This window comes from Eupeodes corollae, chromosome 2, assembly GCF_945859685.1.
Source record: "Eupeodes corollae chromosome 2, idEupCoro1.1, whole genome shotgun sequence".
Lineage (NCBI taxonomy): Eukaryota > Metazoa > Arthropoda > Insecta > Diptera > Syrphidae > Eupeodes > Eupeodes corollae.
This window is the reverse complement of record NC_079148.1, coordinates 63464229-63485029: the sequence shown is the minus strand read 5'-3', so window position 1 is coordinate 63485029 and position 20801 is coordinate 63464229. Positions and strand designations below refer to the sequence as shown.

Here is a 20801-nt window from a genome sequence, read left to right as displayed (position 1 = left end):
CCTCTTGACATATTCAGTAAACAAATAGCTGCAAGCTCTGCTATTCGCCTCAATGCTTCGTCGCAGTGGACTAACAACAACATTGGCCACTCCGTAATTCTAAGGTACTTAGAATCAATTCCAAAGCACACAGACTACACCATCCCCCAACTACAATTCGATAGGAATTTCCAGATTTCTATACCTACCAGATCTTTTTGGGAGGACAGGACATTCTTAGAGGATGAGTCAATCCACTTTTACACAGATGGCTCAAAGACCCAAGAAGGGGTTGGTGGTGGTGTGTACTCTGAACGACTGAAATTAAGTCTCTCATTCCGCCTTCCCAATCATTGTAGCGTGTTCCAGGCGGAACTTTTGGCGATTAAGGAAGTCTTGTCTTGGCTCAAAGAAAACGTGATATCAACATCTGATATCCGTATTTTCTCCGACAGCCAGGCCGCTATCAAATCTCTGGACTCAGTCTCTACAAACTCTATAACAGTCCATAACTGTCGATCATCTCTAATGGAGATGGCGCAACAGTTTAATATTCACCTTTGCTGGGTGCCGGGCCATAGAGACATTCCAGGTAACTGTAAGGCAGATGAACTCGCCAGGAACGGTACAGTACAACCGATCCTACCACGTTTGGCAAGTACTGGCATACCAATCGCTACTTGTAAACTGCTACTAATACAAGACGCTGTGAGGAGGGCAGGCACCAGGTGGACCAACATCACCACTTGTCAAGCCACAAAAAACATCTGGCCAACACTGGATTTAAAACGTTCAAGGTGCTTGCTCTCTCTAAGCAGATCGCATATAAGCTCGATAATAGGTGTCATAACCGGACACTGTCTAATAGGAAAGCACGCCATGAGACTAGGCGTATTCTCAAATGACTTTTGCAGAAGCTGTATGGACGAGGAAGAGGAAGAAACGGTTCTTCATCTTCTCTGCATATGCCCTGCTCTAGCTCGAAAATGCAAGAATTACCTAGGAGAATTCTTCTTTAACGATCTAAACGATCTAAATCATATCGGGATAATCAGCCTCTCACGTTTCGTAAGGGACTCTAACTGGTTCCATTGAGCTTAGGAGGAAGCCTCAAGATTCATGTGGTATCACAATGGGCCATTAAACTGGACTAAGTGTGTCCGTTTCCATCTTGGACAGCCACTATAACCTAACCTAACCTAACCATGCAAAATATTGTTCGAAAATACGAACATTTTTCTATTTTTTCAATTGGTAATTTTCAATCAAAATTTTAATGTTTAAGAAATGGCTATCAAATTAAAACTTCGGGAACAAGAAAATAATTTAAAATCTAACTTATTTTTGTTGACAACAAACTCCTAAAACCGGATTAAAAATGGGTTTCGACTAAATCAAAGAGCAAAGAAAGATATTGACTCTCTTTTTTTAATCAATGTTGTTTTTGATATAATATAATAACGAATGTTATCAGTGTGGATCTCATTATATGTAGATTTTTTTTTATTTTCCGATTGAGTGGACCAATTTTGAGTTCGGAATTTGAATTTGATCAACTTCCTTAGCATGCTTGAATATTGCACTCGATGTTTAATAGAATAAAATGCATAGTGGGAATATTATAGCCAGATATTCCATCGTTTCGAAGACTTTAAACCATTTTGTGATTCTCCACATATTTCGATATCACGTGTATATGATTTCTAACATTGCTGATGAAAACTCGGAACCAATAAAATAAAGTGTACATTTATAAACTATAGAGTGTAGTCGTCAACGAAACTGTTTAAGATTTAAGGGACCTTATATGATTTTAAGTAAGAGAGCCTGAGGGCATACCATTAATTATGTATTTATATGTTTTAAATTTAAAACTTAGTTTTAAGTTGTCTGCAATTTCATTTTACTCTATTCACTATTTCGTGACATAAATCATTAAATCAAAAGTGATGAATCCATTGCTGCAAATCAAAATTCGTAATACATATTAGTTATTTAGGAAATTTCTTATTTTATTTAAATTTTCCGTTAATTAAAAATAAAGTTTGGAGTTACATAATATGATGAAATATTTAATTTATAACTAACAACGTATATAATTATTTTGCTAGCATGATTGTTCAATTAACTTTTACAACATCATTTCTGATTTCAAATTAAAGATAAACTTTAAGATGACTTAAGTGTTTTCCCAAATATTTCTCTTTCTTTTTATATTTTTTCCTGGACTCATACAAACACTTCCTATATATATATTTAATCTTTCCTGATAGATAAAGCTACGTGATGGCCATTCAACGCAACAATAACCTATATATGTATGGCTATAGACCTTGGATGTTGACGTGACAAATCAAGTGTGCCAAGTATAAAAGAAACTGACTCCTAGATAAAAAGGCAATCAGACCTTCCTTATACATATATATCTATAAATCGGCATCCTAAATATACACCATCCTCATAGTCTATAACGTGACTACTTTTTTAATGTAAACTACTTGAAAAAAAGTTACTTACTTACTCGTACTAGGTTTATGGTATGGTGGCATGATGAAAATGGGGTTGCTTAAGTAAGTTCAAATCACACACTTGAACACCTACCCTTCATTCCTATACACAGCTCATATAGCACCCTCTATCTACTCACCCTATACTTTAAAAAAGGTAAATTACTCATATTCTTCTTTACATCATGGAATTCAAAGTGGTGTTGGCTTACAAGAAAAAACTATAAGATATTTCTGCTAAGGGTTTCTATTTATTCAACCTGAACAAAAAAAATCCAGCATTTAATTAAAAATATAACTATCTCTAGAATTAGACTTTTCCAGGAAGGATGTTTTCTTTTATGTTTAAAGTTGATAATGTTTTTAAAGCGAATTATGTGTTTTTACTGTTTCTTGATTTTGAATCAAACAAACCTCACAGTGACAGTATAATTAAGGATGAGTTCGAAAACTATGTAATTAGTTCTAATCAAGTTTTTTGATACATTATATCTAGAAATGAATGAAAAGAATGGAATGCGACACCTTTCAAACTAATTTGTTAAACCAATTTTTTCTTTCAGTTAAAAGTCTGAAAGACGAAAATGGATCGCATCATTGTTTTGCTCGTACCACTGAAAGTATCACTGCTGTAAGTGAAAATGTCGATTCCCCGTCGTTCTCAGAAATTAGGACTGTCTTACAGCACATTATGGCGTATTTGGCATTTGGATCTACACCTACATCCATATAAAGTCCAGCTCACGCAACAACTGAAGGCAGCTGACCATTTACACCGTCGTAGATACGTCGAATTGGTGCTTGAACAACAAGCGGTGGACGCCGATTTTTCGAACAAAATTTTGTTTAGCGACGAAGCACATTTCTCACTCGGTAAGTATGTTAATAAACAAAATTGTCGTATTTCGGATTCTGAAAATTCTTAAGTAATTGAAGAGAGGACATCACATACACAAAATGCCACTGTTTGGTGCGCTCTTACTTCTTCGAAAACGACGATGGCACGACTTTTTTTGCCTGCTTTTTAAGATACATAGTATAACTTGGAGAATATGTGGTAGAAACAAGACTGTGCCAGATCTCACAAAACTCGAGCGAATATAGCTTTATTGCAAGAAACATTTCCTTGCCGCGTTTTTTCTCGTCGTGACGATATTAACAGGCCACCAAGATTATGCGATTCGACAAAAAAAAATGTAAAAGTAGTTTGTTTACGTTTACTTTTAAAACCGCAAAATGAAAAACCCTGTATAATATCTGGAAATTTGTACATCTGTAGTCATGTTAATATTTGCTTTCCACTTACCTACCCAAGTTGTTCTTAAACTGAACATATACAGTGATGGACTATAGAAGTGTCAGCATTTTGGCAAAAGTCTAAACATTGTCATCTGTCATTCTTGATATACAATCTGACATAAAGTGAGAAATACCATCAGTATATTAGTTGTTTTATGACACATTGCCATGCAAACACTTCGCTAGCATAAAAATAAAAACATTTCGTTTTATTACAAAACGAAAAAATAACTAAGAGTTAGCAAAAGATTAAGAAATTAAAGCTGTTTTTATTTTGTCCATTAATTTCAAGCTTACTCATTGCTTATTCGCCATAGAGTACATAATTGAGTGTGCAAAAGCTTTTTTCTTCATTAAAGAAGTCACTGATGCCAGTTTTTATTTTATTCTTTTTTTTTACATTTGAATATTATTTGGCATCTTTACAAGGAAACGATTAAAAATATAATCCTCTGTGTGCTTGCATCCAAAATGGCAGCCGCAGGAAGTAAGATAAAACCGAAACCTTCGTTCTTCGTTGTGTTGCTTTGAATATTCCAACTAACTGTTGCCACATCTATCTTCACTTACTCCAGACTTTTTTTTTTATTTGGCAATATGCTTTGCACATTAAGCAGTAAAAAAAAGAGTGCCAAAGCATATTTCTTTGAGCCATAATGCTAATACTAATTACACCAAATGAAAAAATACGAAAATATGAATTCATGATGATAAAATAAAAACGTAAAAAATTAAATATGTTTGAATGGGTTATTAGACGAATTTTGTTTGTTTATTTCGGGTATGTTTGTTTTTTTTGTAAAGTCATTTCAGTTATACGAGTTGGTATGTATAACATAATCCTTTATCATGTTCATTAGTCTTCGAGATTTGAGTTTATATCAAAATGAATATATGCAGGTAAGGTATGCATGTATGTCATTTTCAAAGCTTTAATCACTTTCAATTAATAATGTGAAAACAGACTTTAAGCGGATTTGGTAAATAACAGGGAACCCTTTTTAATATAAAAGGGTACATGATGATGATGAGAATATGGGAACAAAGAAAGCACTCTGAATTTTTTGAAAGTTCTTTTTTTTTCAAAAAGAAAAAGAGCTCATACTTTTGGTAAATATTGAGGGTAAACATAACAAAGGCTTCTTTATGCTTAATATAAAGCTATACTAAGAATTTGTATGTAAACAGGTAAATACCTCAAGGAAGTCTTTGAATGAACACAGCAATGGAGGGCTTAGTAAAAGAAACAGGAAATCACAACAAAGCTGACTTTTCGTAAATTTGAAATTTTAGGAAAGTTCGCGTTCATTTTAATTACATTGAAAAATTTCAGTAATTCTAGTAATAATAATGTGTTTTTACGAAGAATGTTTGTTTTTGGGCTTATCTAAAAATATTTAATATTGTGGCAGTCAAATGTGCAATGCATTTTTTGATAAATCGTTAAATAGAAGTTTTTAAATTCGAAGAAAGATGTTGCTATGCCAGCCACACTCAAATTGTTTGAATAACTATTGTTTTACGCTAATTTTATTCATTATTATTGTAATTAATGTAAAAATGAACTTTAAACAGGATTTTTAAAAAGATGTAGAAAACGAAAAGAAAATACAATTTCTCTTAAAGCTGACAAGTATTACGTTCCTTTAATGCAGCCCATAATGTTTTTGTTGAGATATTAACTTTTTTCAAATTGTTGAATTTTTTTAAAGATAATTTTTGCAAATTTGAATGTTATTAAAAAGTTGTAAAAAGAATTTGATTTGAAACCGATATTTCTATTAGATCTTGAGGCATGGATAACGAAAACAACGATCACTATTACATTGAACTGTAAGGATAAATATTAAGAAATTTTTGATTCGCAAACCGATAAACGATACTTTTTAAACAATTTTGCTAAAACCTTTCTATCAGTTTTTTTTAAATACAGCTTGGAAATTCAATAAGAAACACATTAACGGTATTTTTGCAGTCAAAGTAAATCACGCAAGCTAGTTGTGAATTTCCACCCAACCTGGACAAATTTAAATTTAATTTTTTCAACAAATCTAGAAAACGCTGCCTTAGAAAATCTTCTTAATATTGTTTGTGTTTTCAGCGAGTAAACAGACCATAAACCATAAAGTTCATATGATACAAATTGGAGTTTTGACACGATATGACGTTATTGACTTTTGTCATATGAGGACACTACCAAATCAAATGGCCTGACAGAAAACAGCACCATGTTCTGAATCATGCTTCAAAAGCAAATAGTAAGAAATTTCGTTCTCCGTGATTCTCACAAAATTAAATAACAAAATAGTATAAAGAATTCAGAATTGATTCTTTGCTGTCGCTTTGCTTAAGAGTAATAAAGGCGAATGCTAAGAACGTAAGATGTGTAAATGTTAAGAAAGAAATCATGCAGGAGATTTGCAGATTTGCATCATGCAGGAGATTTGAAACTATTTCGCAATAAAGCATTGCAAACAATGTTACTTACAAAGATAAATACAAAAAAATAATGATTAAATGAATCATCTCGATTATGTTTTAATTAAAATTCTGCCAGATTTATCATCTAACGACAAATTTCGTACTTAAATAGAAATTTTTTTTCAGTTTTAGAATAAAAGTAATATTTTAAATGTATGTATCTATATTTTTATTAAGTAATTCATTATATTCCTAGATTACCAGAATAATACTAGATTAGCCTGAAATTCCACGTTTCGAAATAACTAAACTCTAAATAAGTTTCAAAAACAATTTCCAATTTAACTACAACAGTAATGAAAATAATTTAACGAGCTAAAATTACTTTTATCAAATTAAATAGAAAAATAGTGCATACAAATGGCTGCATTTCTACGAAAAAACATATAAATGTTGCTTAGAAATGAAAAAGTTTTTATTCATTGATATCAGTGGTTAGGTTTAAAAATTCTAATTTTCAGTTCATTTGACAAAAAATGTTTTCTCCCAAAAGAAAGAGACAGAAAATCTAAATTAATTAAAAGGAATTTCACAATATGACGTGAAATTTATATTTATTCTTTTTATTTAAATATTTAATTGCAAACAAGTTTTTCTGATTTTGTTCTTTTACTTTATATTGATTTTATTATTTTTAGAATCTATGAATTATTTAACAAGCAAATGTTTAGAGCAAAAATTATTTATAAGCAACTTGGTTGATTATTGCACTATTTTTTTTTTTAACAACATGACAAGTATTATAAAGTAAGATAATAGTTACCAATAAAAAAGAAATATGTACAATCTACAATTTTCTTTTGTACATTTTTAAAATTTGGAAATTACATAAGGAAGTATGCATTTCTTTTCATATCGTTCACACTAAGACGACTTTTGTTTTTTAATTTTAATTTGAAAAAAAATGTAATTTATATGCAAAACACATGAACCATTTAGTTGAACTTAAAAGAAAATAACCTTACGCAAAGATATCGACTTAAATTTTAAAAGAGCCATAGAAGTTTAAGGCTCCATTCCTTAAATGTAACAAAAGTGTTTAGCAGTCATTTGCTGCGAAACGAAACTTTAAATATTAAATTTCATCACAAGTACATGTGTACTAATTTTTCCTTAGCGTAAACTGACACATAAGATCTTTTGTTCAACTTAAATATTTATGTTTCAATTTGCTTAAACTAAAGTGAAAGTTTAAATGACATCATCTTTGTTTTCAACGTTCCTAATGAGACTTAAAGGTGTAATAAATGGTTTTTCTCATAAAATTTTTCTAACTTAGCATCATAGGAAGCAAATATCAGTAAATGACTAAGAAAAAATACTGTTTTGAAGGTTTTTAACCTATCAATTATCTTCAAAGCATTCAAACCACTATAAGCTATGTTATGCATAAATAAACTACAGATAGAAACATAGTATACAATTTCAAAATTGTGTATATATGAAATTGACAGTTCAATTTTAGGTTGCATAAGCTTAAGTATTCAACTGTAGGTTAAATTTCCGATGTCAATTGTCATTATCAAGTTGAATATTTGATGATTTCTTATATTTCAACCAAAATTTATTAGAAAGAAAGAATTCATTGTCATTCAAATCCGTGTAAAAATAATTTTGAAAGTATAGCAGTCATGTTTAAATAATACGCCTTCGAATGTATTGGGTTAAAATATTGATTTTTATCCTTTTATTTTGTATCTACACTTTAATTTGAATTAAGTTTTTTCTGAAATACATTTCGTATGCAATTTTAAAAGAATAAGTCAGAAAAAATACTTAAACTTGAGGGTACATTGGTTGCAATTAAAATATGTTAGTATTCCAGTATACTTAACGTTTAAATATCTCTACAAACTACAATAAATCATCAGTGGTGCATTGGGGAAAACTTCCATTTTTTTAAAGCGATGTCATGTCATAAAATGCAATTGTAAAATAGTTGCATTTTAAATAAACAGATTTTTTAAGCTTGTTCTAGTTATGAAAGTGAAATAAAAAAGAAAACACAAATTTAGCACAAATACTAGCATAATGTATATTTTTATATTCTTCAAAATAGTCATTTTTATATCACTGAATAGAAAATTACGATTTTAATATCAAATGTTAATTTTAATATTCATAATAGATTTTTGTTTATGAAAAACTAAAGAAGTTAATGTGCGTTATTAGCAAACTTATACTTGAGACACTGTGTTTACACGCATATTATTAGATTAAAGGTGTTTTTAAGTGATATTTAACTAAACTCCTACCTGAAGGTCAAGGGTTTTAAATTTTAAAAATTCACAATTACTAACCGCGACGTGAGTGTGACGAGATCAAATCGTTGAAGAAACTATAATAACATCTTTTGATTTTGATAAACCTACATTTTGAACTTACTTTTTGTTTATACTTAATACACAAAACTTCAAATCTATTTACACCTAATCAGATATTATGGATCGTGCGTTTAATTATGAAATAAGGTTATTCATGTATATTGCAAAAAAAAAATTCTTTAATAGAGGTTTTAATTGAGAAATTGTTTTTAACTACGTTATTTGAAAACAAATTTCATTTGAGATATTCTTTCAATTAAAAAACAAGTGTTAATGAATGTATTTTATGTGTAGGTACATATTTTTTGGTATTATCAAAGTAAATGTTTGCTTTTGATGTTAAACCAAAATATACAAAATAATTGTTTTAATTAGCTCGTTAATAATATTTTCATAGTCTATAGAGAATTTTTCAGGTGAAAAATTGTTCAAATAGGTGTTGGTTTTTAATTTCTTATATAGCCTATACCTAAGACATCAAAAACAATCTTAATTTTATTTTCATTTTCATAATTTACGATTATTATGAATGTTTTGTGCTTTCAAGTGTATTATTTTCAGATGTATTCTAATAAAATGATAGATACATATTTATTTTTTGATTTCTTTAGATGTACATAACATACATAAGCAGTTTGAATTAAAATGATTGAAGTAATGAAATCAATATTGCAAACAAAATATTTTATTTTATTATTATATACATAAGTAAAATTTGTTATTTCTTTTTCTTCTATATAAACTAACAGATACATATATGTTTACGTTTGCAAGAAATAGAGAGCCCATCACACGTGCTTCTGTATTCAATTAATTTCTAAAATAAATTCAGGACATTGAGTACTTCAAGATTTCTTATCAGAATATTAACATAACTCATTTCCTTCAGTACCTTCACATACCTATGTACATGTATACAGATATTTATAGAAGGTATGTACAAGTCGACCCAGACTGATCAAACAAAAGTTTAATTTTGAAAGTAGAACGCATATACTTGATATAAACTTCACATAATACATATGTAAGGATTTCTTATACATTAAGTTGTACTGCGTATTCAATTCACATATTATGTAGGTAGAGATTGAGATATACAATAGAAAATAAATCAATTGTACGGTCGATAAAATCACTGATATATAGGTTGAATAGAAATGTGTGTTGTATGTGTACCCTACCCATTCTTCAGTAATAAATTCATAAAGTTTTTTCTTATAACAACAACAACAACAAAAATTCTCAAGAGATTCAATCGAAAAAGTTCATTTAGAATTCTCAATGTTATCAGCCTTGTGTGAAGGATGAAAAAGAAAAACATACTTACTGAAGCTGACAATTGTGAAATTGACTTGAATGGAATTTTTTTTATTTCTGTCGTTGAAGGAAATTAAAACGTTTTTTATATTACTCACATAACATATGTTATCCATGTATTATTTAATGCTTTTTTTTTGGGAGGAGGCGTACAAAATCTCTTGAAAATAGGACAACATCTCCAAAGGAGAAAATCTGCATGGAATAAATCTGCAAGGAACAAATATTTTTGCCAAAATCTTTGATTCTCCAATTTCCAGGTATCTTTGCCAGCACTATTTCACTCTCAACATTTTTCAAGCGTGATAACATGATAGCGAATATCCTGGTGAACAAGTTTTTGCAAGTTAAACTCAATTTATTCTTTTCTGAAAATGTATAGATACCTTTGGCTTAAATTCAACGACAAAATCGCACTCTCAACATATTTTTTTAGGTTCTTAGATATTACTTTTTGAAATTGAAATGAACCCAGTATGTTAGGCTTTTAATGACTACGAACATTTCTCAAAACTCATATTTGGGTAAAAAATTTTAAAACCGTTCTTTTTCAGAATTTTCTTGGCATTGTACTCGTAACTAGTGAAAAAAAGAAATCTTTATCTTACATTTAAATTTTAAAGTAAAAAATAAGTTTTGATCGAATAAAATGAAAGTTAAGTTTGTTAGCAGAAACTGGTTTTAGTCTAGATCTTTTTCAATGAGATCTTTAGGCGAAAACCAATTTTCAAGAATTCAAGTGGCATTTTTTTAAAGTTTATATTTCTGAAAAAGAGTTTCTATTTTGGAGCTGGTAGATTTTGACGCATTACGGGGCCATTACGCTTTAGTGACGTCTGTCAAATCTTTTGTTTATTATTCAGTTGTCAAGGCCAAATCATCATGGCAAGTTATACGATTGAACAGCAAGTTAAAATGATAAAACTTCTCTTTTTAAAAATGAGTGTTTGCTAACGCAAACGTTGCACGCATTACGCCCATTTTACGGTGAACATGGTGGCCCTTCGTAATTGACTGTTCAACGTTTGGTGGCGAAATTTGAGATGACCGGTTCAGTAAACAATCAGCCAACATCTGTACGCCCAAGGAACGTAAGATCGGTCGGAAGAGGGTTTAAAAGGAGATGTCGGTGCACATTGGTTTTGAATTACTGAATATTGCAATGTCTAGGAAAGACAGAGTGTGGTAAGGCATTCCACATTCGCGTAGTACGGTTAAAGAACGAATCTCTGTATTTGACAGTACGGCCGAAGTTGGGCTCGAGGGTAAACTGATGAGCATTCCTAGAAGCGCGAGTATTACGGTTGAACTGTTTAAGAGACCTTACGGCAATGTTCAAGCGAAGTAAATGAACTTATGATGATATTATCATCTATCAATTTAATTGCTCTACGTTCAATACTATCCAAGAGGCTTAAGTAAGTTGCAGGAGCACCAGCCCAGAGATGGGAGTCATACTCAAGCTTTGGACGTATATAAGTCTTGTAGATAATAGCCAGATCAGAAGGGGTGAAATATTTCTTGCATCGCCTAAGGAAACCCAAACACCTTGCGGCATTTTTAGCGACATCGCGTATGTGATCATTCCAAAAGAGGTTGTTCAGTATCATTGATGCAAGTATCATTTCTTATTCTCAAATGTACAATGCTGTTAATGTCGGAATTTAATGAACATATCATATTTTGTCGTTGCAGTTCTACATCCAAGAACTGGGATATGAGTCTGAAAACGAATATGAAAAGCTTAGAGTACTATCGTCAGCGAAACAATGTATTAAATTAGATGTTGCAGACAGGAGATCATTAATAAAAATGAAAAAGAGTGTTGGAGATAAGACAGAGCCTTGGGGCACACTAGCATCTATTTTATGGTTTTTAGACTTGAATCCATCCAATATTACTTAATTTGAACGCTCCGAAAGGTAATTACAAATCCAATGAAGGAGGGATTCATGAAAACGGAAAGCATGCATTTTCGATAAGAGAGAATGATGCCAAACCATATCAAATGCTTTTGAAATATCAAGTGCAATAATCTCACTTTCTCCAAAGAAAGATTTGCTCCACTGTTCGGTGAGATGAACCATGAGATCACCAGGGACCTATTGCTACGAAAGCTGTATTGCCGGTCATTAAGAAGCTTTCAATCTTCAAGATATTTGTTGAGCTAATAATTAATCAGCGTTTCCATGACCTTGGAAAAAAGGGACGTAAGTGCAATCGGTCGGTAGTTAGAAGGAAGATTCACCCTTTTTGGGAATAGGCTGGACAAATGCGGTTTTCCATCCGCTCGGAACGAGACCTGAGAAAAAGCTTACGCAGTGGTTTTGCCAGCGTTGAAGAACACCTCTTCAGAACAATAGCGGGGATACCATCTGCACCACCGGATTTATGTGTGTTTAGATCTCTTAGGACTCTTGCCGCAGTACGAGTGCGAAAAAAGATTGGTCCTATAGAATCACTTACTCGCTCAAGTACAGGTGGAGTCATGACACTCAATGGCAGCGTAGAATTGGGGGCGAACTGCCAAGAAAAGAGATTAGCTTTCTCTAAAGAGCTTACAAAAGGAGTGTCATTGACAACGAGCGTAGAAACCGAAGAAGAGGAAGAATTCCTCGTGTTTTTTTACAAATGACCAAACATTTTTACTGCCTTTGGGACATTGCAGTATTTTTTGCCGTAACTTTCGGTCATGCAAAAATTTGGTCCGTCGAATATGGGCGTTGCAGGCCTTCCTGGCTTGTTTGAATTATGTCCGGCTTTCCTCAGTACGGTTGGCTTTATAGCAACGGAAACTTACCTCCTCTTGGATTTAGATTCATGATACCTTGAAACGTTGAGAAAAGTTAAAATTTTTAAACCGACAAATCGGACAGATTACAATAAACATTTTATGGAGAGTTTACGGTTTTATTGGAGTAAAAAACATTTTGTTTTTGTATTGAAATCCAATCTTTATGGATACCACTGTCATTTTAAGTTTCAAAAAATGAAAACAAAATCGTCACCGGACTTTTTAAAGTCTCTACCATCCTAATGTCATGGTTGATAAAAATCTCGAGTTCGAACATTTATACGAATGAAGTCCATAGCATATATTTCCTACTTGTCGCAAGTAAAATACGTTCCGAAATTTGCTACGATTCAAATTTTCAGTTTTCAAATGAAAGTGGATATCGAATTATTTGTTAGAAAAGACGACATGTATTAACTTCTGACCTCGGTATGCCGATATTTTGTAAAATATGTATAATATGAGTCGAATTCAAACATAAACAAAATAATACTTAAACCATGAAACTTTAACTAGAATTAACTAAAACAGCACTCCTGCCATTATTTTTTCATACTTTGCCTTCGAGACCTGGCTTAAACCATTTATTTCAACTCTACCTTAATTCTAATAGAATTTCTGCACCGAAAGTGCGCGCTGTGAAATTATTAAACACAAGTTTTTAGTTACATAACAGGTCTAAGCTTCAATCAATAGCTTAGTGAAATTCTAGAATTTTATATGTAGAAAAGTATATAAAAACTTTTAAACTTCTTTCTATTCATACGAACTTTTTAAGAACGAATAGCTGAAAAAAATATAAATGAAAAACATTAAATATAAGTCTATCACGTGTTCCCACTTAGGCATTCAACTTTTACAGACGCTTAAATGGAAGGGAAAATGGTTTTCGTCTGTTTAGCAACAACAACAACATCCACCACTATTGAAGAAAACCAACAAAAAAACTCAACGGCTAAGTAATCTTAAATTTAATACTCAAGACCGTCTGAGCATAACAATTTTATTATAAAAATATAAATTCATATACTTCTGTTATTCAAAGCACGTTCTCAAAACAAAGGCAAAAAAATCACCTGTTTCTCCAAAAACACCTACATTTATACATACGCACAGTACATATGTATAAACCCTTGGCCTAGAACTTTTGTACAAAAATATTTAAGTTTTTCCGTATCATATGGAAAACATATTTATATCATAAATAAAATATTACATTTTTGCCTTTCTCACACATACGTATGTATGTAGGTTTGTTTGTATGTTAGTTGTTGTTTTTGTGAGAAAAAATTCAATACATACGGCAGTGAAAATGAATATCCTTTTTTCCTGTTGTTAGCTCAATTTCTTCAATGATGCTTTATCACAGTACGTGTGAAGAAAAATCAACAAGTGTGAATATGGCTTAAAAACATTAATATAAACTTCTGGTATGAGGTATGCTTAAAACTTCAAGGATTCCCATTAAACTTCAGCTCAATTTTTATACATAACTTAACTTGATTTAATCTTATTTATTTAAAATGTTTATACCGTGTAACAATGAGAATGAATGTCAACAATAATACAGGAAATTTTGAATTTCTGCTGAGCAGCTAAAGTGCTAATTTTATTTTCATTCAAAGCTTCACATTTCCTTAACTCTTTTGATTACATTACAATCGATCTTTCAAAAAGGTTTTTTCATCAATCCAAAGGAAAATTTAAAGAGAAAAGAATTTTTTGAAAAAAGCTCTGATTTTGCAGCTTTCACTTTTGAAGCTACCATGTTTTGACATTTGACAACAAAAAATCAATTTCTAAATTTCTAAAAAGAGAAAAATACAACTTCAGCATCAAATTAAAATAAACGGTCAGCATTTTGCAAAACTAACATAGTTATGTGCGTTGGGCTGTCATTCGAGAGGTCTTGGGTCCGATCCCTGCCTGTACCACCTATAGTTTTTATTCACGGGTACTGCGTCTTGCGAGGAATTGACAAATTCTCCAAGAGTAATTCTTGTCGTGAAAAGTACTTTCTCAAATAGGACCCCTACATCCCTAGCAACAGTACTCGCATACAGGAATGGTTGAGAGTTGTAAGTCACTAGGCCTTGTTTCTCTACGGACTGTGGCGCCATCTAATTTATTTATTTAATTTAACATACTTATGAGTCAATTGACGAAGTGAAGCACTGGTAGACAAATTTTATTTGCTGCGACAAGTTTGGTATGTGAAGAATTAAAAACGTGTGGGTCGCTAAGGAACAACTGAAAATGTTGCTGCTGATTACCATACTACTACTGAAAACCTAGGTTTGTCGATTTTCACATCTTTAAAATAGGTCACAAACAAACCTTTTTTTATTTAACTTGGAGCTTTTATAGTTAAATTTATACAAAAACTCCGTGAAACAAATACAGACAGAATTTATAATTTAAAGTTCAATTGTTCCCTAAATCACTTTCTGTGGTGAAATCACAATTATTTCATGATAATGTTAACTATATTTTATAAAAGGTGATTTTATTATCTTTTTGGAAGCACTGGTTTTGACAACTCATTAACGTTTTGTGTTTTTTGTCACTGTCCAACATTTTTAACATGATTTAACAACTTAACAACAGAACAAGAGAAATAATTGAATTTTATCATCAAAATACATGCTCTGTTAAGAAAGTTTATTGCGCGCTTCTTCCATTTTATGGTCGATCGACCTGCTGAAGCGAAGTTGATATTTTGAATTGCAAACTAAAGTTACATTTTTGGACATTTAACCCACCAACACAATTACGTAGAAAGCAAACTGCAGATCATTTCGGAGCTGTATCGGGCAGCGCTGTTAGTGATAAACTTGATTTGGCGCCATTCGAAACAATCAGGTCTTTTTTAATCCAATACTTGCGGAAGGACTTATGTGTTTAGACTTCTGAAATGTCGATATTGCAAGAATTAAAATCACAACCTCGAATTTTTGGCGAATGGGGTCTTGAAAAGTTCGCCGAAGACCCTCTTTTCAATGAATAATTGTATTCAGCGACAAAACTCATTTCTGGTGGAATGGATACGTAAATAAACAAAACTGCCAAAACATTGCAAGAGCTACCAACGCATCCACATAAAGTCACTGGTTGGTGCGGATTATAAGCTGATGGAATCATTCCACCGTTTTTCTTAAAACACAACGTTACTAACGTTACTATAAATGGTAAGCGGTACCGTGCCATGATAATAAACTTGTATTTGCGCAAAACAAAAAAACTTGATAAACATGAAATGTAGTTTCAACAACTGGCACATGCCACTCAGCAAGCATTAAAATCGACCAATTGAGAGGCAAGTTCGGTTGTCTATTAGCCGACTAGATCGTGCTATTTAACTCCTCTAAACATTTCTAGAGGCTTTGTTAGGCTTATGTCTGTCTAAAGACATAAGCAGACATTTGCATAAAATACACTTATTAAATAATATTGATTGTAACATCGATTCAAGTAAGGAATGGAATCGGCGAAGGTGATTGTTGATAAATGACAAACAAGAATCGAATTTGATTTGTGTCAGGTGATAGTCAAATTGATACCTAAAAAGCTGTCACAACAAAAAAGTGAAACTCATCTTCAAACAAATATGTTTATTCCGAATAGGGCTTCTAGACGCTTACAAAAACTAGGGGAACATTTGTTTAGTTAGTTTTTTTGTTCATAAAAAAAACACATTTTGTGACCGAAATTCAAAAAAAAAACAAGAAAAGTTAGAATGTTTGATATTTTCATTTAAATATTTTATCGGAATTAGTTAAAAATTTCACCATGGCAACAATAGCCTTTGACAATTCTAATTATCTTACGCAGGCGGAATGAAAATGATGGTCAAATTTGACTATCACCTTAGACGATTTCATCCAAGGTTTCTTGAATTTTTCTGAATGTTTATATTGTTTTTTTTTGCAGCTTTTATAAATCCATCGTTACAATTACTTTAACCATACGGACAACTATACAAAAATTCTACACCGGATCTCATTTATAGTTAGAAGAACAAAGAAAGATAATTCTGCCAGCTAGTGGACGTAGCCAAGCAATACATCTACGTATTTTCAACAGCTGTTAAAAACACAATATTTGCAATAAGTATCTTAGCAGAGAAAGAATCAAACTTTTCTTATGGCTTGAACAATGTTTTTTTAAAAGGAATTATAATTTTATTTTGTTAACGAGTAATTTTTAAAGGATCTTATGTATTTTAATACCTTCTACTTACTCCTATAAGAATATAGAAGATCACTTAACCACGTTCACAAAAAAGAAAATGTTTTTTTGCTAACGACATTTGTTACACTTCAATACTTTGATATTTTTGCAAATTTAAAACCAAAGTTCCCTGAAACTCTAATTTCTGATATCAATTTATTCCTTATAACTTCAACATTAGTCACATTTCAAATTTTAAAATATATGAAGAAGTTCTGAGTGAAATTGTTTGGAAAACGGAAATCTGAGTGTTAAAACAATTTTTTTATAATTAGCGTTTGTCTTCAAGATGGTATCCACATAAGTATTTCAAATTGTGGCCTTAATATTCGAAAATATTTTTGGAAACTGAGCAATGAGACACAGTGAACACAAAACGAATCGATACTGTCTATTTGAAGCAAGATTGCAAGACATTTTTTGAGACTCTTGTTCGTGTAATTGACTTCGTCAGTTTTTATAAAATATTTTAGCTTGTTAAGTTATTGTAATATGCTTTTAAAAGTAGATGCAGGTGGCTTAAGTTGATAATGTTTAGAGATACTTTATTTGTTTTTTTTTTTAAGTTTTTTCACCTTTTTATGCTATTTACAGTTGCAAACAAATTATTTGGGTTATCCCAGCTACGCAGCTGAAATTCTTTACATTTCTAAAAATTTCAATTCAACTAGTTAAAATTCAAAACCTTAAAAAAAATAAACAAAATAAAACCTAGACTAAACTAAACGAGCCTAAAAAATCGGTTAACCATCATGTTTTTGACAATATCTAAGCAAGTTAGAGTTATGATTTAAAACACAATATATTAGGCATAATTTTCGTCTGACGACGTGGTATATTAGTGAAATTGCCAATTTATCCTGTATCAGACTGTATCTGTCTAAAAAGAGGAATGCCTTTGGTGGAACGAAGCCGCTCAAGCGTGCACTCTCTAAATACTCGTCGTTCGGATAGAACGCCCCGAAAATTAAAATTTTGGTCGAAGAGATTTATCACGTAATTGTCAATTCTGTTGATTCGAGCCGTGTTGTATAGGACCTCGTTGGAATAGTAATGCACGTAAGAAGATTCGGCTTTTAAATATAAGCCGGTACAGCGTCGTAAACACTGCTGCTCGAACACCCGAAACTTCTCCATCTGGGAAGATGCAACGTTCAACCACACAGGAAAACCATAAACGATCATTGGCCGTATGAGGGCCATGTAGCAAACAACCTCCACTCTGGGGTCTAGCCGATTGCTAAAAAACGTCCGTTTTGTCAGAGCGAAGGCTTCTCTGGCTCTGGTCAGAGCAGCATTTTTATGTCTGTCGAAATATAAATACTGATCTAACCAGATACCGAGTTACCTCACTACACTTTTGCTTGCTAATGGCTGCCCGTGAAGATCATAGATGACCATCTTGAGCCAATTCTTGCACGTATCCCTCGTGGCCCTAGCCAACGGAGTCCGAAACAAAATTGTCTCCAACTTCCGGACATTTATTTTCAGTTTCCAGTCGTCGCAATATCGCTGAATCTTGTCGAAATCACGCTGCAAGAGAATTCTAATAAATGCTGAAGAGAATCGGCGAATTCACCGCTCCCTGTTGAAGACCATTTTTAATTGAGAATGTTGTGGTAGAAGTTACATTCCCACTTTTGACAACAAACTTTCTACCGGTTAGAGGGTCTTTACCTAAAACTGATCAGGCTTGGCATAAACAAGCCATTGTTGTTTTGATTTATTCCATTGGATATCAGAAACGAGTTTAAACGCAGCATGACTTGTGTCATGACCCGCCTTGAACCCGAACTGTTTATCCGGAATTATTTTGATGATCTTTTCGAAAACTTTGCTGATGCTCAGAAGAAGACTTATTGACCGATTGAATTTGTCCTTTTCCTTCTTCGGGAGAGGATAAACCACAGCAATCTTCCAATGCACTGATTATTCAGTGAATTATTGAAGAGTGTGGTGTAAATGTCAATTGCCGCCATCGGTAAATATCTTAGTAAAACGTTGGATATACCATCGACACTTGCTGACTTTTTATTTTTTATTGAATTCAAGATGAGCTGAAGCTCAACCTTCGTCACTAACAAGGACAGTCCAACGCACTAACCATCATGCCACGGGTACTACTTAGTCAGACTACTTATTAAGTTAGACACTCGACCAAAAAGTGGCTGTCAGAAATACAATAAAAGACTAAATTTAATAAAACTCAGTTTAAAACGATTGTTATTTTCTTAAAAATATTGCAACTACACCAAAAGAAAAATCGATTTTACGTACCAAGTTAGCTTACATAAGATACCAAAATACCAATTTTGTTTGACTATAAAGATTTGAACTTTTGCACTACCTTGGCTTCCTTTTGAATAATAAAAAAAAAATACAAATTTAAACAATCATTATAAAGAATCTTGAACAAATACAAATAAAAATTGTCAGATTATCTTATATACAGAGATACCACTGAAAATCTCATTATCCTTGAGTAAAAAAACAAAAAAGTTTAATAAGCACAACAAAATGTCCTTCGAACACATAACCGTATCTCCATAACAAGCCAAGCCATACAATATACTCTATGATAATATGGAATGTCACGTCATACCAAAAAGTGTGCTTCCAGCTAAAATAATAATATTATCATATTTTTTTTTTCTGACGATGAACTTTGCATCAAGATTAATATCTATGGATAAAACATTATCAAGGCACATATAGAATGTCTTTAGATTTAAAGGCTAATAAACAAAAGAATATAGATGCACCTATCAACAAAATACCTACTGTGCACTTAATAGTACATAATTTAATTATTTTGCATCGATTTTACGCATCAAAGAAAATAAAGCTTAAAGTAATATTACCTGAATACATGGACTTTGGTAGAATCCTATTTTGTAATCGTTGTTATCTACAGCAGCAACAGCAACATAATTACGCACAGGCAGATCCTTTTGGAGTGCAAATCCGAGTATTGCCTGGCCCAGCTTATTTACTTTGCTTTTAACGTTTGGAATTTTTATTGATTTTTTGTTCTTCGATTATTGAGGGAAAAATAATAATACGTTGTTTTTTTTTAATTACGCTGTTTTTTTAATTTTAAATTTTCTTGATTTGACGTATATTTGGGTATAGAATATTTATCAAGCAGACTTAATGCGTGACGGAGGTTAGAACACTCTTATTACCGGTATTGAAACGCGGATATTTCAACGTGTGTATAAGGAAAGGTATAGACAGAGATTTTATATTGTCACAAACACACTCTCTCTCTCTTCTTGTTGATGTCCTTTATATGTGATAAAAGAAAATAAAATAGATTCCTTTTTATTCTTTATAATTTGTTTTAGCCAATTTTGTGTGTGATGATGATGACTATTCTACACAAATAAAGCTTTCATTTTTGTTAGTTCACGTTTGGTTTTTTTTTTGTCTGCTTTTAGAATTTCTCCTTGTTGTCCTCGTAGTTGTTGGTCTTCAAGTACTTATGATATAAAATCAATATTCAACCTTCTTAACGACTTGTCACAAATATACATACATACATATAGACATATGTATATATTTTAATACAATGTAAGTATGTCCTTTTTTGTAGGTAGGTAGTATACAAAAATTATACATACATAGATATAATAGCCTCTTCAATAACTCAGACACATTGGGCTAACAAACCAAATGTGTGCTACCAGCTTAGTTGATTAAATATTGTTATGTGCGTCCTTAATGCATGCACACGAACGACACTGTCCTTCTTAGCCTTTGACGACACAACTATACACTTGTACATTTACACCATATATATTCCTATATGTATATGATGTGTGTTGTGTGTGTACAATGAACATATATATATGAATGAGTGGAAACAAT

At 31.9% G+C, this 20801-nt stretch overlaps 1 protein-coding gene across 15 annotated transcripts in view; it reads right to left on the bottom strand.

Moving 5' to 3' along the window:
- The window catches only part of LOC129945574 (small conductance calcium-activated potassium channel protein), a 424927-nt gene that overhangs the window by 185408 nt on the left and 218718 nt on the right, over positions 1-20801 (bottom strand). For 4 of the 15 annotated variants that reach the window (XM_056055396.1, XM_056055397.1, XM_056055399.1 and 1 more), the window contains exon 2: positions 19793-20217. The exons of 10 other annotated variants lie outside the window; for them this stretch is intronic. The gene's annotated coding sequence lies outside the window, so the exon portion shown is untranslated. Of the gene's footprint in view, positions 1-19792; positions 20516-20801 lie in introns of all 15 variants that reach the window. One more of the 15 variants, XM_056055398.1, reaches the window with a different exon arrangement.